The sequence below is a fragment of the Sus scrofa genome, chromosome 13, assembly GCF_000003025.6.
Source record: "Sus scrofa isolate TJ Tabasco breed Duroc chromosome 13, Sscrofa11.1, whole genome shotgun sequence".
Classification (NCBI taxonomy): domain Eukaryota; kingdom Metazoa; phylum Chordata; class Mammalia; order Artiodactyla; family Suidae; genus Sus; species Sus scrofa.
In genome coordinates this window covers 58,633,521-58,656,348 of record NC_010455.5, presented here as the reverse complement: position 1 = coordinate 58,656,348, position 22,828 = coordinate 58,633,521, and the positions used below count along the sequence as shown (strand labels likewise).

Here is a 22,828-nt window from a genome sequence, read left to right as displayed (position 1 = left end):
CATTTGGAGAATAACCTAATGGCAGAGAATACCAGGGCATGAATGACTAGATGTCTGCAGTCAAACTAATCTCCATACAAAGCCAAAACTTAGATACTATGAGATATAAATTAATGGATGGCAGTCTGTCAATGAATTAAGATTATGATGTGAGTTAGCTTAGTAGATAGTGGTGGGGGGAAGGAAAAAAAACAAAGATAAATAGTAAATAAGTTCTCACTTTACATGTTAGAAATATCGAGATGGAATTCCCATTGCAGCTCATCGGGTTAAGAACTCAGCTAGTATCCATGAGTATGAGGGTTTGATCCCTGGTCTCACCCAGTGGGTTAAGGATCCACAGTTGCTACAAGCTGCAGTGTAGGTCACAGATGCGGCTCAGTCAGATCTGGCATTGCTGTGGCTGTGGTGTATGCCAACAGCTATGGCTTTGATTTAACCCCTAGCCTGGGAACTTTCATAAGCTGCGGTATGACCCTAAAAAGACCAAAACAAAAAAAAAGGAAATATCAAAACAAAATATAAAAGTAATTAAGATCTAAGTAATGAGGTTAAATGATAAATTGTAAATAAAACAATGTGTGCTTATAGTACTATGTGACTTCCTACCCAATAAACCTACAAATAAGGAAGAAGTAGAGAAATATTCAGAATAAACTAAAACCATACTATTCTTTAAAGATAATACAAACACATGGAAAGTAACATTAGCTTGCTTCTCTTCAAATATGTGAGACTCCTTCACTGCATGTGTATTAATAATACACCAGTCATTATTGTTATGCTTGCTAACTTGAAATTCAAAGCTCCCACAAAGAGAATGACATTCTCTTAAGTAAATAGAAATGCATTCCCCAATACTGTCAGTATCACAATTTTTTTTTAAATTGTGTAAATCTTTTTAAAAATTTCAATCACATTTGACTGAGAGCAAGGCAAAACATTTTTATATTTCTACTCTGTCACATGTCAGCATTTCTTTTTGCAGCGTGGCAAGTAGGCTATACTGAAGTAGAAAGAATACAGATGAGGGTCTATCCAGTAATTCTTTCTTTTTAATAAATAAAACACTTGACCATTTCTCCAAAATGAAATCTCAAATAGTGCCAATAGTATCTCAGTTCTGATACAGTGGCTCTCCATAAGGGTCAACCATAACACAACATACAATGGAAATGTTGCCTTCCTTTGTTTCCATGCAGAAAAGGGAGATCAGCTGTCTATCCAGTACCCACAGATACACAGATAAGAGGAAACATAAATCACTTTATTGAGTATTTTAAAAGAATAACATTTCAAGTTTGTAATTGTAACTTCCACATATTTCATCAGCAGCATAGGTATCATGTTGAATAAATGTATCAGAAGAATAAGAAGTATGATAAACTCAATACTTTTAGGGATAATCTAATTACGTGCCTGGCATCAGGCTATGTCTGTATATAATTAAGTCATTTTAGTCTTCACAATCCTCCAAGAATACCCTTATTACACAGATAAGAAAAATGAAGCTGAGAGAGGTTAAATAATTTGGCTTCATCTTAGAAATATGCTATCAGTAGAGCCAGAACTTGAAGAAGAGTCAAATCATTTTCAATCCCCAAGTCTACCTACTGCCTTTCTTTTTCATCCCATTAAATAGTGTTTCTACCTGTGGAAACAGAATCCCAACCTAAAACATGAAATTCATTACTATGAGGAGTATATTATATTATGTTCCTTTCCTTAAGAGTTAACCTTAATATTCTAATTTAGGGAACTACAATATAAGAAAATTACTAAAATTTGCAAAAGCTCATTAATTCAGAAGAATAGAAGACTGCTGCTTTGAGTAAGAGTCATGTTTAAAAGAAAAGTACTAATTTCAGTTACAACACATAATATAAACTACAATAATATAGTAAATTGCTACTAATAAAAGAATCAAGTAGAGTTAATGGAACTATGAATCCACAATAACCCCACATTACATAGCACATAAACACATCTCACCATCCCCTTGACAGTATCTAGAATTGTTGCAATGTCTCCAATTCTGACCACTAGGTTCAGAAAAGAAAACAGAGGGAACATATCAGGAGTTTTTAGTTAGATTCTAGTAACTGATGAATGAGACCTTGAAATGCGCTAAAGGAAATAAAAGGAACGTCTTTATATAGTAAAGATCATGTACTCAGGGTACAGACTTCTGAATGAAGTGTAGTATACTGCAGGCAAGAGTGCCAACCTTCCCCAACTGTAACACAGAAATCTTCACAAACAGGCTGCTGATGCAAAGCATACCACAAATACACATGCAATATTATCAAAGCAGGTGATTTTCTATTTCTACTGTACCTCTCGCAATACCTCATCAGTAAGTAGGGGAAAGGGAAGCTGAGTGAAAATGCCCATGAACTATCCATATTACTCTTCTCTCACAAACAAGAGGGCAGGGAGGCCCTTCAGAGCCTCATTCAGAACTATTCAAATCAATAACTACACTTTGGCTTGTAGGTTTGAGTTTTCTAGTTCACAAATGGTAAGAAACAGCAAATAGAAAGGGCTAGTTCACCAAAGCAAGGAATCATGTATGACCACCTGAAAGGCAGCAGAAAGCAGAGAGAGGTCTCTGGGCATAGGAAACAATGTTTCACCAGCACCTGATGGGATCCTGCTACAAAGTCTAGTAAAACATTCCTTGTCTCAACAAATGTAGAATGCAGCCATTTGTTCCATGTTCTGTGTAAAATGCTAAGGTTACAGTATAGGGCTAATCTGATTTGTGTTTAACATGCGTTGTACACACTGCACTGGAGTATTAAATTATATTGCTAATGTCCACAGCATCTCTATGAGGAAGGCATGATCACCTTCACTTTACACTTTTCAAAATGTCCTAGTAAGGGTTAAGAACATGTTCACCTTTGCACAGCTGGTAAGTTTCAGAACAAATTCAGGTGGGTCTGAGTCATAAGGGCCAATGCTCTAGCCTAAACTACTAGACTCTGTTCATCATAGTGACCTGTGTCATCAAGAAGTAAATTATACCTAGCCACCTGTTTCAAGAGGAAAGTAATACACTTTACATGGATTTCCATTTTGAAAAAAACACCACTGTTAAAGACAAACCTCTATTGACAATTACTTAATTCTGAGAATTCTAGATAACCATATGTGTGCTATAATTTTCACTAAGAATTAGAAGGAGCGGCCCAAGAAATGGCAAAAAGACAAAAAAAAAAAAAAAAAAAAAAGTTAAAAAAAAAAAAGAATTAGAAACGTGACAGCTAAATATCTCTTTAAGGATGTCTTTCACCTAATTAAATATAGTAAAAGTAATGCTTGGACTCCCAGTTAATTTGCTAATCTGCAAGGAGTCTAGAATCAATAGCTAGCTAATAGCTAGTCAAATGCATTACTACAGACAAAAATATTCATATTTACATTTAATAGCTGAAGAGCAATCATAATACAGATGACAATACAAATTTGTTCAACTTAAAATGATGGCAATGTGCCTGGAATCAAGCCCTAGAAAATACGTTTGGGGATCTAAATCATGTCATCTTTTTCTATTTTATTTTCTTCTCCTCCAAAAGGGGCCCATCTCAGCATAATCACACTGGTAACACCCATCCCCAGTGGAAATTTCCATGATAAACCTAAAAGGCACAGGCAACATATATCATCAAGGTTATATGAGTACAACAGTGCAGGATACAAAATATCTTTAAACAGGAGTTCCCGTCGTGGTGCAGTGGAACCATGAGGCTGCAGGTTCAATCCCTGGCCTTGCTCAGTGGGTTAAGGATCTGGCATTGCCATGAGCTATGGTGTAGGTAGCAGACAGATCTGGCATTGCTCTGGCTGTGGCTGTGGCATAGTTTAGCAGCTGTAGTTCCGATTAGACCCCTAGCCTGGGAATGTTCATATGCCATTAATGCGGTACCACAAAGCAAAAAAAAAAAAAAAAAAAAAAAAAATCGGGAGTTCCCATCATGGTTTAGTAGTTAGCGATCCTGATTAGCATCCATAAGGACATGGGTTCGATCCCTGGCCTCCCTCAGTGGGTTAAGGATCCGGCATTGTCATAAGCTGTCATGCAGGTGACAGACTCAACTTGGATCCCGCATTACTGTGGCTGTGGCGTAGGCCAATTGGACCCCTAGCCTCCATATGCCATGAATGCAGCTCTAAAAAGACAAAAAGACTAAAAAAAAATCTTTATACACAAAAGTTCAGCCTAAAGGTGGAAAGGTTACTCTACTGTAGTAAAAACAAAAGAGACTTCTGTATGCATTTTTTTGAACCTTAAATTCTTTAAGGATTCAGTAGTGCTGTCATCCTAATATTCGCTTTTTCAGCAACCAAACTCCCTTCCCAGAAATGCACCATCTTTATTTGATAATAAAAAAAAAAGTATGTATTTTAAGGGTTATGAGCTGAACTGACCCCGTCCAAATATGAAAAATATTTTCTCTAAGTCATAAAAATTATTGATTCCTGTTTTAAATAAGAAAAATAAAAACCTGTCTTAAAAAATTAATCTTGCAGCCAACTCTTGCTTTCTCAAGTTTAAACACCAAAATATCTTTCTCAAACATTTCGTAATCATTCTCACTGATATGTTTGCTCCCCTTATCCCAAACTCCTATATCATTAACACTCCATGAACACATATTTTCTGAGTTTAACTGTGTTTTTTGTTAACTTACTCCAGTATAAGTAAGATTTAGTCAATTAGAAACTGTTTACTAGACAGTTACTAGGCTTTTCTAAGTAGTAGGCACTAGTACTAAGTACTAGCATGTACTAAGTACTTTGTTTGGAGTACTACACCTAACTTTCACAACCTCCTGCACCTTTAGGTGCTACCCAGATTTACAGATATGCCCATCAATAAACTAAGTGATTTGATTCACCATGTCTTTTAATTATCTGAACAACCCCACAAAATGCATATCATTCCATCATACAGCTCATAAAACAGAAACCCAGAAAGGTAGGTAATTTGCTGTCACACACAGTAACACAGCTAGTCCAAAATGGATATAGGACTGGTAAGAAATCTGTCTCCAAATTTCATGTTCTTAACCACTGTCTCAGGAAACTCACATGGTACTGATGAACCTGTGACATTACAACATAGCAAGTAGGGTAATAAACCTGTTTCCATTAGTCCAAGACTTTCAGGTTTTAAAACAATGAATGCCCATCATCCTGTGGACCTCTCATTCTTAAGATAACTGGGAGGGTTGGTCACTTTCATGAGAGGTATTACACGAGTGGCATAGAAAAAGCCTAAGAGGAGAGCATACATGGAAGGGAACCATCCATTATGCCTCAGAAGTATGGAAAGAGGCTTAAAGAATGCTCAACATTGAGCGTTCCTGTTGTGGCTCAGTGGGTTGAATACCCAATGTCCTCCCTGGGAGGATGTGCGTTTGAGCCCTAGACTCACTTAGTGGGTTAATGACCTGGCGTTGCCACAAGCTGTGGCATAGGTCACAGATGTGGCTCCTCAGATCCAATGTTGCTGTGGCTGTGGTATAGGCCTCAGCTGCAGCTCTGATTCTAGCCGCTAGCCAGTGAACTTCCACATGCTGCAGGTACAGCTGTTTAAAAAAAAAAAGAGAGAGAGAGAAAGCCAAAGTTCAATATTGTGCAAACTGTAATACACATGGTGGAAAATGATCTCAAGAGTAGACTGGACAGAGTGGGAATGTAAAAATGGCATAGAAAAAAAAAAAATCACAAGACAGGTTCTAGGCTGGGTGCCTAAACTGGTACAGCTGGGGCTGTGGGCCTGATAAGGGGGAAACAATGGGGAAGTATGATTGGAAAAAAAGAACATCACATAGGAGTGACCAGACTAAGTCTCAGAAGAGGGAATGAAGCATAAGGATGTGGTTTTATTCAAACTTCATAGTTCTACAAAGAGAGGGAGAGAGAGACTGAAGAATCAAGAGCTTGGCTTTCTGATTCAGTAACAGATACATGTTGCTGGGTAGGTCGTGACCAAGTGATTCTTGACTGGACGTCTGATTTATCACAAGAGAGTAAAACTGTTGTTAGACACACAAGCAACATGTCATATCAGAAGAGTTCAGAAAAAGAAAGCAAAAGAACACATTTCCCCAACATCCCTCTCCTGGATATTTTCCCCTTGCCTCCTTGATCTGATAAGTCAGTACTGATTGCAAGTGACAGGAATTCAACCGAAACTAGCTGAAGTTAAAGGGTAATTTATGAATTAGAAGATCTGAAAACTTACTTGAGGTAAACTCACTTGAGGCCAAGCTGGATGCACAGGTTCAAGCAAGGTAAGAAGACTGAGTTTCTCTCTGCCTCACCCTGGCTTTCATTCTCAAACTACATGTGATGGCACCCTATACATTGAGACGTTCTTCTCTGGTACAAGACACCTGGAGCAGTGGAAGAATGACACCCCCAGTTCTGGTCTCCTTGTTTAAGGCACATAGTGAGCCAAGGTGGTGCCACTGTGAAGCAGTGAAACACCTCCCTCCTCTGCAGTGGTTCTCACTGGGCCCCATGCCCATTCTAGAAGCAACTATTGTGGACAGGGAAAGCCAATGCTCATCTTTACATAGAAGGGAGTGTTCCAATCCTTAAGTAGGAGATGGAGTTCACCCACCCATATGCAATAAGAATGGGATAGTACCAGATGATAAAATATTATTCAGCACTAACAAGAAATGAGCTTTCAGGCCATGAGGAGATATGGAGGAACTTAAGTTAAATGCATACTACTAAGTGAAAGGGGCCTATGTGAAAAAGCTACATACTGTATGATTCCAACTACATGACATTTCAGAAAAGGCAAAACTATGGAGACAATCAAAAAAGCAGTATTTTCCAGGAGTGGAAGGAAGGGAAAAATGAATGGGCAAAGCACAGAGAATTTCGAGGGATGCAAAAATACTGTGTATGATACGTGTATGCTATTATACATTTGCCCAAACCCACTAAATGTACAACGCCAAGAGTAAACCCTAAGGTAAACGATGGACTTTGGGTGACTATGATATGTCATTATAGGCACATCCTTGGTTAAAAGAAAACACGCTATTCCCATGAATGATGTTGAGAATGAGGAGAGGCTCTGCATGTTTTCAGTAGGGTGGATATGAAAAATTCCTGTATCACCCTCTCAATCTTGTTTTAAACCTAAAATTGCTCTTAAAAATAATATCTTAAACAAAAAGAATAAGACAGTAACAGAGGCCAACATTAAAATTTATAACATTACAAATACATAAAAATAATAAATATATATAATATACACATATACATATAGTCTCCTTTCTGCATACGTACAGAAAGGGAAGTAGAGAACTAGCTGGTAATACCACATTCATCCACTGGAAATCTGTGACAGAGAATGGCTAGCTATTCACCAAACATATTTTCTAAATGTTTTCCTTTCCTCCTGGACACTTAGTGTGACTGCATTTGTCAGATTCCCTTGCAAAGAGGAAGGGCCAAGTGACTGAGTTCTGCCCAGTGGAATGTGGGCAGGGGAAGCTGGACCCAAAACAACCTCCTCTGAAACCTGTCAAGTCATTCCCCTCCTCATATCCCATATACCCTGTCTGAACAAGGACTCTGGGGATTTAGGAGAGGACAAGGTTATAAAAGGCTAAGGAAACTGATTCCTTGAAAGACTCCACAGAAAGCTACTATTATTCTATGAGCACTGAACATGAGCAAGAAGCAAGAAGTATACAGATTTTTCAAGGCACTGAAAATTTAGTTTAACTGTCAGAGCAGCTAGAATTAGCTTTTTTCCAGGCCCTGTGGGACTCAGCTCTTTGGGCATTCCAAAACATGAGAGTAAGCAAATTTAAACCTCTCCATCCCTCTAACCCCATTAAATCATAAGAAGGGGCCTGAAAACTCAGACACAGACACAGACACACACACACCACACACACACACGGTATAGATATCAGGGAAACCGGAAAAGAGAGATTGAGGGAAAAATACAGCAAAATAAAGCAGATATCTTAAGACAAGAGGGTCTGGGAAAGTTAGAAGGAAGCGAACACGGGCTTTTGAGAAAAAGTTGATTGATAAATATACAGTACATCTGCCTCCCCACATGGTGGAAAGATGTGTATGTTCACATTAGTTAACTGTGGAGATGCCCCAAATACATACTGAACCAGAAGGAAAAAAAAAAAAAAAAAAGATTCTATAATGTGGATACATGAACGTCCTAGAAAAAAAGTATACTCTCACTAAGACCACCTAACATTTCCACTGTGACAGCTAGAAACCAACAGTGGAACAGATGTGTTTTTGTAAAAGACAAATACATAGGAATGTGTGATGAGGCAGACTCTCTAATAAAAGTGGGACAAGAGAATAAGAAACAACACGAGGGGTCATTTTGGTAGAGAATACTTGGGTTATAGACAGAGGTCCCTTCAGTCATATAGCAAACACTGACACGGTTTTGCAAAGCTGAGTGAATAGGAGGAATAAAGCAGAGCAAACAGGAGGAACTTTCTTGGGAGCTGGGGATGTTGATGAACATCAATGCCTTTGATCAAAGCGTAGGTTAGGAGAGAATATTTTAGTTATGAATTTACCAGAAAGGATATATGCTGAGGCTAAGAAATGAATAGGAATTTATCTTCATATACAGCAGCATAAAAGTGGTAGCCCAGGATTTCCAAAATTAAAGCTTAAAAGAAAGGTTAAAGTTCAGGGAACAAATCCTGGCAATGCAGTTAACAGAAGTGAAAAGGAATTGTAATGGGGCTTTGGTGTGGAAGAGGTCTTCTTTTAACCCTTTGTTTCTAATCCTGGTGGGTATTCAAGATAAACTAAATCATACCTGATTCTGCTTCAGTATATTTTAGATTAGATGCAAACTTTTATCTTCTTTAGGATGTTTTAAATTCTCCTTCAACTTTTTTTAATATAGACACAAAGAAAAGGGAGTCCAATGGCTACAATAAGAAAAGTAGTGTAACAAGAACAACAACAAATCCTAATACAGTGAAGCTGTTACAAAAATCAATTCTAAAGCCAGACAACTTGGTTCAAATCCAAGCTCTTCTGCTTGCTGGCTATGTTGGGCAAATGATTTCTTTTCTCTAAGCCTAACTTTCCTCATCTACATGATAGAGATAATAATAATACTGATCAGGATTTCCCGTCATGGCTCAGCAGAAATGAATCAGACTAGCATCCATGAGGATGCAGGTTCAATCCCTGGCCTTGCTCGGTGGGTTAAGGATCTGGCATTGCCATGAGCTGTGGTGTAGGTTGAAGACATGGCTCTGATCTGGCATTGCTATGGTCATTGTGCAGGCCAGCAGCTACAGCTCCAATTGGACTACTAGCCTGGGAACCTCCATAAGCCGCGAGTGCAGCCGTGAAAAAGACCAAAAAAAAAAAAAAAAAACTGATCAAAGTGGGCAAAGTGCTTAGAAAAGGACCTCAAAAACTCTAAGCACTATGTATGTATTAGCTGCTTCTCTCATTTTTTAAATATCTGGTACAGTTTTACTGCCAAGAAACCCAGGGGCTGGGGAAGAAAAGGGAAGTAACATTTAATGAACATGGAGGAAATACCACATAGTAACAGAATGTCAGAGAATGACAGGCTCTTCCCACAACTATTTCTTCTCCTTCCTGAAAACACAGCTAAACTACATTTCCCAGCCTCCCTTAGAGCAAGAGACAAACATACATAACTGAGTTCTGGCCAATGGACTGAAACCAAAAGTGATATGTAGGACTTCCAGGTCTGGGCAGTTAATAGCCTACAATTCTCTGTCCTTCCAATGGCTGGGTGCAGACAAGCGTGGAGAACCTGCTGTAGATGACAGGGACACAGAAAGCACAAAGCCTGTGTCCTCAAATCATACCTGGAGGAGTGTTACCGGGATCGCCCATTTTCAAATCTCCCAAGAATGAGAAATACCTTTGTTTCATTGGAGGCAGTACATTTTGTTTGGATTTGTTTGTTATCACTATTAACCTACCCTTTCTAATTCAGCTAAGCTCTATACCTATACTCTCATGTTTAATACCTACAATGATGCTTTCAAATAGATGTTATCTCAGTTTTATAGCTAAGGAAGCTGGGGCTCACGAGAGTTATAGAACTGTCTTATACAATATCAAGCAGTAGGGCCACATTTAGATTCAGGTTATTCTGCTCCAAGGTAAATGGGCTTTCCACCTTTTATACCATCCTGCACACACAAAGTTCCCTCACTCATGCACTCCCTAGTTTCCTCACTTTCTGACCACTGGAACTTTAGTCTCTGAAGGAAAACTTCATTTTTTTTGTTCATCTGTATATCCAATTTGCGCATCTAGGATGACCCCTAGATCACATTCATCTCTTATGCCTCATTTCATCCACACATGAGTCCATGACAGGGAAGCAACTGCTCTTAATTCTTCTGTTATAGGAGACACATATTCCAAGCAGTTTTGCAAATGCTAGAGTATTAGAGATGATGAATGACAGAGCCAGAGATAAGCAGAGAAAGGTAAAATATCCTAAACCATCAGTAATTTCTAAAGCGGGCATACACTCCAAGGGCTGTGTAAAACCATCCGCTGCAATACAGAAAAAGAATATAAGAACTTCTGTTTCATAAGTTTGGCTTTATTAATCCTTAATTTTCTTACTGAGTATGTTTTCTAAATAGCATATGAACATACCAGTATATGTGTATAATTATAAATAACTTAGGGATTATGGTCAAATTTTCTTCTGATAGTACATAATCAAAAAATATGAAGACCAATAAATCTAAGTCAATAAATCTGGTCTCTTTCACCAGACTTAAAACACTGTGTTATGGAGAATGAAAACAACAAAATTCTCCACATCTGTGTATATAGACATCTCCAAGCATATCCTTTGAAATAGATTAATTCAATTAAAATCACATAAAAGCATGTCCTCCCAGAAGATTAAATTCTTCAGATAAAAAGTGAAATTGAAATTAACATATGTCTATGTCTTTGGATAAAACAAACAAGAATCCATCCCTTTCAAACCATAACAGACAAGCCTGGAAGAAAAGTCAGAACTATAAAAGGGAGTTTTCTGCTGAGAAGCTTAATGATACAGGTTACCTTTATTTTGTAAGACCTAAATTAAAGTAACAGATGTCCTGTGTACCTTTCGGAAGAAAAATTCTAGTCAAAAATTTCATGCTCAGAGGGAAAAAAACACAAGATGTACTTATGAATAAAAAGGAGACAGAACTAGGTAAAATATGTGGGTGATCAAAAAAGCCAATGTTATTTGAAAGGCTCGTTTTCTATTCACTCTTAATGACCTACCAATAGGAAATGACTATGCAAGGAGGCACCAAACTGACTGAAGGAGACAAAGTTTTCCAGGCTAAAGGAACTAAAAAGTGTTTATAGAAAGGCTACAAATAAGGAAAACCTGCCTCTGGTGATTTCCAATTGGCTCTGACCTGCACCCTTAAACAACAGGTTGTTTCTCATACAACCTTATTCCCTAATTTTAAAAGGTCAGTTTTTCATGCTTGCCAGCAAACTTGCAGGGTCCAGACTAAAGAATAATGAGGCTTTTCATCATGCTTTCTGCTTATCAATCTACAGCAACTGAAGCCAGTTTAAACAAACAAAATCAACAGCAATGTGTGAGGTGTCAAAAAAATACTATTTCCATGGAATTTGTTTTTGATCCTTAGCAATCTTATACTCTCACCACCCACTGTGTTGATTCACACAAGTCTTGAATGAAATCAAGATGAAGATAGCAAGAATAAAGTTATGGATAAAATGTGAGTTTTCTCCTCAATGCCACGGAAACCACCTAAAGGTTCTGCCCCCAAGACACAACATTCTTTTCACCCACTTAGGAAGAGACAGAGAAAACAAACTTGGTGATCAGTCTGAATGGAGATGGTATTGCATGGATCTAACCGCATGGAAATCTACAGTCTTTCTGCTCCTGCTCTCTTCCTAAAAGGCATAAACCATAAACTTCAAAATACAAATATAAAAGCACATTCCAAATTACTATTTTAAGTGACCAAATAAATCATCTATGTGGAATTACTCCTTGAAATATCTAGGTCCCTTCGCAGTAAACTGCAGGAGGTCCTATGCAATGAAAAGGCACTGATATTCTGACGAACAGGTCCCCGCCCCTATGGTGATTCCAGTAGGAAAACTAGAAAAAGTTCCAGGAGCATTCTTCCCAGGAGCTCCTCCCTGCAATCAAACCTCCAATACACGGCAAGATCCGTCCCCACCCCCACGCAGACCACCCACCCAAGGTGATGGATCTCACTGATTCTCTCTATGATCACCTCCACAAGCCTCTTCGATCCAAATCTGCAGACCCCGGCCAACCACCAACCTCCTTAGCTTCCTGTTGAGGGAAGCTGCCTCCGTGCAGGAGCTCAGCTGAGCTCAAAATGTTTTCATGCATCAGAAGCCCTAACTGGTTCTGAGAGATTCAGGAGCCCATGGCCTCCTACCCTCACCTCCACACCTTTCATAAACAATAAAATATATACGTAAAGTGCAGTGAGAAGAAAGGCATGCAGGTTTTGAGCCCTCTGCTCCAAGAGGAGAGCTAGCAGGTTGGTGTCTGCGGGGTGCCCGGCACACATCTCGCTGATGTCTGGGTCAGGGAAGGAGACGAGCCGGTTGCCTTTGCCTTTCAAAAGAAACTGCAAATCGCCCTGAAGTTGCTGGAAAATGAACGCCACCCCCCACAAGCTTGGTTTCTAGAGCCTGGGTATACAAGGAGCCGGGACCTAGTCGCTGTGGTTCGCCGCTGTATCCCCGGCGCTTAGCAGTGAACCTGGCACACAGTGGGCGCCCCGCAAATGAGTGTCGGTTATAACAAGGCTCCTTCCACCAGGACTACGGGATTCTGCTTCTTTAGTCCCAAGTCCCGCTAAACGCCAGCCCAAGTTCGCCCTCGTCTATTGTGGGCTGCAGCTGGGCACGCGGAGCCCGGGGTACCTACCTCAGAAGGAAACTCGCCAGGAACCGTCCTCCAGCGGCCAAGGCGCACGGAGAGGGAGCAACAGCCTGACCTAGTTGGTCGAGCTGATTTTAAGGGTTTCTGAGGCATTAGGGGCTTTAGGTTCCTTGTTTTGCGGCATTAGGGGCTTTAGGTTCCTTGTTTTGTGGCTGCCTCGCAGCGCAACAAACTTACTTTCTGAGTAAGATGAAGACGGGTTGAGATGGGGTGACGGCGTCGGAGGTGCCCTGCCTCCTCCCTGCTTCAGGGCGCACAGTGCTGGTTGCGCTGACCCCGCAGGGTTACCGGGCTCAGGGCGGTTCGGCCCACAACCCCGGTCCAGCCCTGCAGGAGCTGGAGCCCCGAACCTCCGAGGACCACGCTCTTTCTGCAAAATCCAAGAGCCCGGGGGCCGGGGCAGCTTGCACTCAGGCTGGAGCGGACCCCCGCAGTTAGCGCCTCACTTACCTGAGCACCTGAGCGCGGCACACGCTACAGCTTCAGGCACTGCGCCGGCACCTTCCGAGGGTCCCAGTGTAGAGGCGAAAGCTTCCTACTTGCGACCAATCCTGGTGTTGAACCCTGTGTTCTGTCTGATGCGCGCTCCCCTCCCTCTTCTCGCTAGCGGCTGCTCAAAAAACCCGGCACCGCGGAGTTCAGGCTGCGGGCTCCTCAGCCTGGAGGAGGGGGAGTCGCGTTGGGAAGACGACTGGGCGGGAGCGGGAGCGGGCGCGCAGCCCGGCTGAGCATGCTCAGTGCGCGGCCGAAGGCGCGCGCCCGGGCGCAGCACCTGCGCGTCCCTGACTGTGGGAGAAGGCCCCTAATTGCTGCTAACAGAGGTGCAAAAGGGCGCGTCGCCTGACTCCCAGACACCCGAAGACTATCAACAGGACACCCCCAGTTCCTGTGCAGGGGTGTAGTGTAGAGGATGTGCTGCTCAGCGATGGACGGAGAATGTACCAAAGCGATACCGCCTTCCTTTGCATCCCGAGTATAGGGGCACAAGGAGGCGCGACCTCCTGGAGTACCCAAGCCCCTGGCCTCAGCGAAGAGCAGAATTTGAGGCATTATTAAGGCACCTTGGCTTAATACTGGCTTAACTGTTATGTTATGAGGCTGAGGGTTGCCGAGTTCAGGGGAACAGATGGGGGGCGCGGGGCGGGGGGAGGGGGGACATTGAACTTGGGAAGCCGAAAGAGGGGGCTTTTGGACGGTTTTACTTACTGGTCCTTAGGAGGAGGACGTTGGCCAGACAGGCGCGTTAAGGATCTGGAGTCTTACTCATAGGAGGGGACTTTCAAGCCGGAATGTGTGTGTGCGAGAGGAAACGGTTGCGATGAAATAGGTACAAGGATCAATTTGCGGTGTATGTGGGCACATTGAAAGCTTTGTTATTCAAAAACATGTGCTTTGGACAATGATGTTGCCGTGGTCATTCTACAGTATGCATCTACTGTTTTCTTACAGAAACGGCTCTTTTCACCCCGACTCCAAACCTCAGGGTAACCGTAAAAATTGGCAGCAATGCCCCAAACCCTCACCAACCCTGTGTAAAGTGCGTGTGACAGGCAGAGAAAGCCAGCCAGCTCGAACTCATCTGGAATGCAGTTCCAGCAATCCCAAGAGGGACCAGTTCCTCTCCCAGGGAAAAAGCCCCAGGGGCTTTGCTGAACCCAGGTCTTCCTGAGCATCTCTCAGCAGTTTAGAGCTACATAAACAAGGTTTGACCATTTACACAATCATGTAAACCTACCCTGACATCTCCATTATGTGGAAAAGATGTTAACTGGAAAACTATTTTTACTCTGCTGTAGTAAGCAAACACCCAACTCCTACAAATATATGCATCTGCCTTGTTCACACAGTGTTTTTTGTTTTGGTTTATTGTTTTTAATTTCTGTTTAGGAAGTGGGCAAATTCAGACATAGTGGTGGGTATTGTGGTAAAAAAATTTGCCACTTAAAATGCCATGGCTTGCCTTGTTGCTGCAATTAATACTAAGGAAAGGAGATTTTATTGCTTTTCCCGAATTCCTTGATTGCTTAAACTTGGAGACAGATTTTAAGTTTTCTCTCTCCTCCTTGCGTGGTATGTTTCTCTAACAGATCACTTTTTCAAAATAAGAATGGTGATGATGCAATTATTTTCCACAGCAAAAAAGTTAAGATGACTTGTTTCTACTCACTTTGAAGGCATTCATGTTCCTGACAGAAACATGACTTGTAATATTTTTTAGATTGATTATTTTTCCTTTAACCCTTCTTCCCTGTCTATCAAATGTTAGGCATTGTATTCTAGTAGGTGCCAGGAAACTGAAAAATGACCAGAACTTAGAATCTGCTCCATAGTTCATCATGTTGGTGGTGAAACAGACATTATGTATCAGGAGAGACAGATCTGGGTCATGTTGAGTGGATGTCGGTTAAGTGTTAGGATGAGAGGCATTTTTTTTCTTTTCACCAACAGGGCCACAGTGATTAAACACTAAGCTTGATCAGCACCTCCCAAACTTTTTTCCCAGAATAACAGCCACTAGTTTAAAATGGAATAAATAATCCAGTCCCTTTTTTCCATCCCACAGAAAAGACATGAAGCTCACTGCCACCTCTGCCAAGAAAGGAAGCCTCTCACTGAAGCTCCAGGATTGGAGAGTGTTCCTGGGAGAACCAGTCCCTGCCAGGAGACAAGAATGGTTTATTTTGACGACAACATCCTCACACGCGCGCGTCCCCGCATATCCGGGACTGGCTGGGTGTCAGTTTTTTGCTCAGGGAAGTTGTCATTGGGATTCTCTGGGGGGAAATGTTCCAAACGAATCAATTAACGCTGCCAGCAGCAAGTTTAATATCACTGCACTGGGTCCCTACTCTGTATTAGTGCATGAATGAATTACTGGTGCTCATGTAATTTGCAAATAATGATCATTATAAGTCAGTGGAAATTTTCTCCTTCCCTGTTAGCCTAGGTAGCATCTAAACAGAGACCTGCAATAACGTCCTGTTCCACCCCCAAAAAAATTATTTACACACATATGTGAAGTTTTATTTCCAGTTCTTTTAATATAGGAGGATCTGTGGGGACACAAGGTCACCTCTTGTACTCATTAAACTAGTTTGAACAGAGGCTGATAACTCTTAAGGGAAATCAACGCTGAAAAATCTTTTGACTTTTTAGAGACATGTGCAGAATACATCATCAGGTTAGACTCAGCATGGAACAGTTCTGAAAACTCCAGAAAGGGCATTTCTGTGATTTGTTGTTTCTTCCCCACACATCATGGGGATTCGGTAGAAGTGGGTTTAATATAAGAGGAGGAAAGAGGAAAAGCATCACAGAAAAAGAAATATGTCTCTTCTGACCACATCTGACTTGATATGATTTTCTCTGTACATGTTGCATCTAGCACCATTTAAACAAATTCACAGACACCACCCTCTTTGCTCTAAAGGCCTGAATAAGGTCATCCAATGGCCCCGATGCCCCAATCAGATAACATATAAAGTAGTTTTATAATTAGCTGTTTATTTTTAGTGTATTAGGTAACTGGACAGATCTTCAGATACAAAGCACCGCTTGTACCCTATTCCTGTTTTTAAAATTGGCTTCAAATTCTCTTTAATCAAGTGAATTAAGCAGTACTTTTTTAAAGAATTGTGTCATGAAAAGCTTTGTGTTCAGTGTTGAAATAGAATATAATAAAACAGAGCTCAGGTAGGGACTTTCAGACCAGCCTCCCTAAGATTCCTCCTGTGTAATTGTTCTAGGTGACTGATGGATGTTTGAGCTTCATACTAAGGACATCAGAATCATAATGGCCGCATGGTGGGATAATGATAATTAGCACACAAAAGCACAGTTAATTACCGTGAGGGTTTCAATACAGACTGACAGAGAGTCAAAGTAAACTAAAGCCTGACACCCCAGCCAAGACTCCTTTATGAACATGGCAGTGAGAGTCTCATTTATTCAAGCATGATGAACTGAAATTAAGAATCAATCAGCTGTGCTTCATATTTTCCAGATTTTATGAGATTCTTTATACAAATTGCGAAAATGAAAGTTTGAGGGCTTCACTTTGCAAAAGTATTTACAGTTGATTTTGTTGTTCGCAATAGCTACATTCTATAAATCTCTGGAAACATTGAATTAGTGAATACTAAAACCATTGCTCCTAGGAGAAATAAAGAGTTAGGTTCCTGTGAGCCTCTCCTGACAAAATTTTCATTAACCAATCAATAATGATAAATAAAAACTTTTGTGTGCATTTCTGCTTGAAGGCATCAAAATTTAACACATATTGTTGATTCATCAATACTAAACTCTCAGCATCACCATAACTCATTCCTGAACAAAGCTTTTCTAACACAAGTGTTTTCTCTATAGGTCACAGCACTGACATTCCTTGCCCTTAGGACATTAGATAGAGCTTCAGCACAATGCTTTGGGCTATTTTAAATGGCAAGATCTCCAATAAAAAGAAGAAAAATATGGCACCAAATAGACTGCAACCAAAAAGCAGAGCATCACCTTTTTAGACTTCATCTGGGAAAATGGGCAACTCAAATTTTTTCCCTGTTCTATGTCCACAAAGGACCTCGAAAGTGCCACAGGTATTGATTTTGGAGTTACAAATAAATTTCGTCGGGCTGACAAACATACAAACATGGAATCTGTGAGTAATGAAGATGACCAAAACAAATACTCCCTTTAAATGGCTAGCCACATTAGTCCATATGGTCTGTGGCTCAATTTACAGATATTTGATCTACATGGAGTCATTTTAGAAACACATTGAAAGGAAAAACCTTATATTTTGTACTATCAAAGATGTCTTCTGCCAGCTTCCTCCAATAAATTATATGTTACAGTCATATAGGAGTTTTGTGTTTATTTCCAAAGTGGATTTTGGTGTTTTTGTTGTTATTATATTGAACGTTACAATTCTTTCAATAGTTCACAAAGTAGGACAATTTCAGGAGTTGAGGTAAAGTTAAGGGAAAGAAAAAAAGTTAAGAGAAAGAGGAAACTTAGAGAAGTGAAAGATGTGTTTTTTTAGGAACTGAGAAAACTACAGTTCTGGTCTTGGCCCCAGAACAACATAAACTTAGGTGTCATGCAGAAGACTAGAGTCAGAGGAAATTAATCCATGGGCTGAAATAAATCTCAGGTACAAATTACCATTTTCTGTACTATTAAAGAGATTTTAGAAATTGTATGGTTTGTATATGAATCCCTTAATTACATTGTTAAAAGTTCAGATTTGAGGTTTCAGCCCATGTTAGGAAATTGGAAAAGATGGTCCCACATGATCCATGCTTTCTAACATCCATGCCCTCATTTAATTCCTTTCCTTTTGTTGAGCACACATATTGATTTACTCTTACTGATTCACTGGAATGATGGATGTCATTTGCAAGATTAGGTAACACAAACACTGTGGCTTCTATCTTGGGTGCTCTCTCCCTCTCTTATAGAGCCAGAAGTAAAGAGACTCTGTCAATCTATGGAAAGACCCCTGTGGCAAAAACAAAAACAAAAACAAAACAAAACAACAAAAAACAAGGCTGCCTGACAGCATTCCTTTAGAGGTAGCTACTGAGGCTTACCAACAGCAATGTAAATAAGTTTGGAAGCAGATTATTCACTCCCAGTAAAAATCCTGAAATGACCAAATCATAGACAAAAGATTGACCTTGACCTCATAGGAGACCTCCAGCCTGAAGCACCCCACTACAAGGTACCTAGATTCAAAACAAAAATATTGATTAATAAATGTTTGTTCATTTAAAACTCTGTTTTGATGTAATTTGTTACATAGCAATGGAGAGCTAATACATGCCCAAGATATCCTAACGTGATAAGCTTGGCGTGGACCTTGTATGTGTTTATTTTACAAACAAACCAACTGATTCTGATCTACATGGTAAACCCTGGTATTTGGAGATGAAAGAGTTACAAAATAAACTAGAGAGTTACCAAATAATATATCTTTCATTTTTTCTGAAACAATCACTACTATACTCACATGGACATAATTACGGATTTTTTGAAATATTTTCATGTTGCATATATTGTTTTTTTGTTTTGTTTTGTTTAGAAGCAGTGTAACTTTATTTTATTTATTTATTTTTTGCCTTTCTAGGGCCACTCCCGCAGCATATGGAGTTCAAGGCTAGGGATCCAATCAGAGCTAAACCCGGCCTGGCCTACGCGACAGACAGCCACAGCAATACTGTATCTGAGCTGCGTCTATGACCTACACCACAGCTCATGGCAACACCGAATCCTTAACCAACTGAGTGAGGCCAGAGATCGAACCAGCATCCTCATGGATGCTAGTCCAGTTCACTAACTGCTGAGCCACGACGGGAACTCTGTATGTTGTATATATTGTCTTAATGTGATTTTATTCACTTATAATGTGCCCTGAATTTTTTCCTATCTTTAAATACTTTTCAACACCCTAATTTTTAAAAGCTGCTTAATATTCCATTTTAGAATATACTACAAATTAATCAATTTTCAACCAATTGCTGAACCATTTAAATAGTGTAAGTTCTCCCATGATAAACATATGAAAATTAAACATACCATTTATTATTTCCTTAGAATAAAGTATTGTGACTTTCTTATTTTTAATTATTTGATTATTTTGGATAGATAACCGTTATCTCCAAGAATTAAAGGTAGGTGAGATCTCTAGGTCTTTTTCTCAACACCTTCAAAATAATGTAATAAATTATAATAAAAGAAGATTCAAGGCTAAAGTCTGCATATGTAAGAACATAGCAAGAAGGCATAAAAAAGCATCTTTCAAACTCCAAGTTCCACAAAGTAGGAGCTTTCCATTGTATAGGCTTTCTGATAGCCCTTTGAATGAAAGATTCTCTGGAGGTAACTGCAATAATATTGCAAAGGCAGCAGTTAACATTTTAATTGGAGTTAGGCAACAAAATCCTCTGGAAAGAGATCAACACAGATGATTACAATCATAAGCATGGTGCACCATTCCTAAGAATATAGGAATGGTTGTGCTCACTAGATTCTAACAGCATGTTCTACAAGAGAAAAACCCAGCACAATAATTGTAGTAAAACTCCTCTTGAGCACCACTCATTTCACCAGCGAATAATCGTTGCTACCTTCAATTATGTCAATTAACAAAGCTTTTATCATTGATCTTAAATAAACTTAATTGGATTTCTTGTGGGTTTCTGATAAAAGGCTTTCAGATGCTAACTACCCACCTCTGGAATATGTGTTCCTGATTAGAGAAATACGTCTGTTAACCAACCAAGCAGGGGGGTAGGTAGAACCAACACACACACACACACACACACACACACACACACACACACACACACACACACACACACACAGCCATTAGCCATACACCACACCACTATGCTAACATTTTTAAATAAACTGAATGCAGCATAGCAAAGTGGTACACATTTGTAGTATATTTGTTCCTTTGCCAAAACTGGTCAATTTACTCTCATCCATAGTACATTTTCTCAGTTTCTTGCATACTTACTAATATAATTTAATTTATACCTTTTCTAATTCGTGGACACAAAATATTTCTCATTTTTCTTTTCTCTGTTACTAAGAAAAAACTAGTAAGGTTCAATATGTACATTTTATTTGTTATATGCACCTTACGAAATGCCAGTTTATATTGTTCATTTACTTATTTATTTTTATCCTAGAGATTTGTCTAAGTGTTGAACATATTTACGCTAAAAACCATTTTATCTGTTGCAAATATTTCTGTTTACTTTTTAAATTTAGATATATCATACATTTTACATTTTGTTTACATTTATTACTTTCTCCTTATTATTTTTTCCAGTTTTATTGAGATGTAATTGACATATAATATGAGTAAGTTGAAAGAATACAATGGGATGATTTGATAAATATGCTTATTGTGAAATGTTTACCACATTAAGGATAATTACAAATCTTTCATCTTACATTCTTAAGTTTTTTGATGGTTGTTTTTGTGGTAAGAAGATTTAAGTCTTACTCCTTTAGGAACTTTCAAATAGACAATAGGATATTGTTAGCTTTTGTCATCATGCTATATATTAGATCTCCAAAACTTATTCCTCTTACATTTTACATTACAATTTACATTCTCCCCAAGAATGACAAGGTTTTCCTTTCTCCACATCCTCATCAGCATTTTATATCTCTTGTCTTTTTTTTTGTCTTTTGTTGTTGTTGCTATTTCTTGGGCCGCTCCCGCGGCATATGGAGGTTCCCAGGCTAGGGGTCTAATCGGAGCTGTAGCCACCAGCCTACGCCAGAGCCACAGCAACGCGGGATCCGAGCCGCGTCTGCAACCTACACCACAGCTCACGGCAACGCCGGATCGTCAACCCACTGAGCAAGGGCAGGGACCGAACCCGCAACCTCATGGTTCCTAGTCGGATTCGTTAACCACTGCGCCATGACCGGGAACTCCTCTCTTGTCTTTTTGATACTATCCATTCTAAGAGATGTGAGGTGAAATTTCACTGTGGTTTTGATTTGCATTTTCCAGATGATTTGCCATATTGAGCCCTTTTTCATGTATCTCTTGCCCATTCGTATGTCTTCTTTGGAAAAATACTCAGTTTCTATTCAGTTCCTTTATTACATATTATTATTTATCTTTTAAAATTTCTCTGTTCAGATCTGTTAGTATTTGCTTACACATTTAGGTGCTCTGAGGTTGGGTTCATCTATGTTTATAATTGTTACATTCTCCTAATGAGTTGTCCCCTTTATCATTATTTAATGACCAACCTTTTCTCTTGTTATAGTTTTTGACCTAAAATTTATTTTGTTTGATATAAGTATAGCTACCCCTGTTCTCTTTTGGTTTCTATCTTCATGGGTTATCTTTTTCTATCCCTTTTCTTTGAGACTGTGTGTCAATCTGAAGCAAATCTTTTGTAGGCAGCATACAGATAATCTTTTTTTTTTTTAATTCATTCAGCTGCCTATAACTTTTCATTAGAGAATTTGACTTCTGTGCATTTAAAGTAATTATTAATAAATAAGGACTCACTATCACTAACTTGTTAATTGTTTTCTAGTTGATTTTGTATTCTTTTGTTTCTTCCTTGCTATTGTTCTTTGTGATTTGACATTCCATAATGATAATGCTTTGAATCTCTTCTCTTTAAATTATTGTAGATACTATAGGGTTGGTAGCCTGAGGCTTACATAAAATATCTTACAGATATAATAGTATTTTTAAAGCCATAATAACTTAAATTTGATTCCATACAAAAAATATACTCTTTTACTCCCTATACAACGTTCTGTGGTTTTGATATAACAATTCATATTGTGTGTCATTAAGAAATCATTGTAGATACTTATTTTTTTTGGCTGTCCTGCGGCATATGGAGTTTCTGGGCCAAGGATCAGATTGGAGCTGCAGCTGTGGTAAGGCCAGGTTCTCCAACCTACCATGCTGGGCTGGGGATTGAACTTGCATCCTAGCATTTCAGAGACACATTTGATTCCATTGTGCCACAGTGGGAACTCCTATTATAGCTATTTTTAATACTTGTGTCCTTTAACTTTGTATTAGCGTTAAGCAACTAATAAAACAACAAATACAGAATTGAAGTATTCTAAATTTGACAATGTGATTATCTGTACCACTGTGGTTTTTATTTTCATATGTTTTTATGTTACTAATCACCATTCTTTCATTTGGGCTTGTGAAACTCCTTTCAAAAGGCATTTCTTGAAAGGTAGATCGAGTCATGATTAATGTCCTCCACTTTTATTTGTCTGGAAGGTCTTTATTTCTCCTTCATTTCTGAAGGGCAG

At 39.4% G+C, this 22,828-nt stretch overlaps 1 protein-coding gene and 1 long non-coding RNA gene across 3 annotated transcripts in view; one reads left to right on the top strand and one right to left on the bottom strand.

Moving 5' to 3' along the window:
- CNTN4 (contactin 4) overlaps positions 1 to 13,696 on the bottom strand; it is a 999,482-nt gene extending 985,786 nt beyond the window's left edge. Inside the window, 1 exon segment of the mRNA XM_021070955.1 lies at positions 13,460 to 13,696. The gene's annotated coding sequence lies outside the window, so the exon portion shown is untranslated.
- LOC106505657 lies at positions 13,740 to 17,862 on the top strand. Of its 2 annotated transcripts, XR_002337638.1 has the most exons (3): positions 13,740 to 14,336; positions 14,459 to 14,712; positions 15,573 to 17,862. It is a non-coding gene; the product is annotated as an uncharacterized LOC106505657 (long non-coding RNA). The 2 variants fall into 2 exon arrangements; XR_002337637.1 differs by having other exon boundaries at positions 14,181 to 14,712.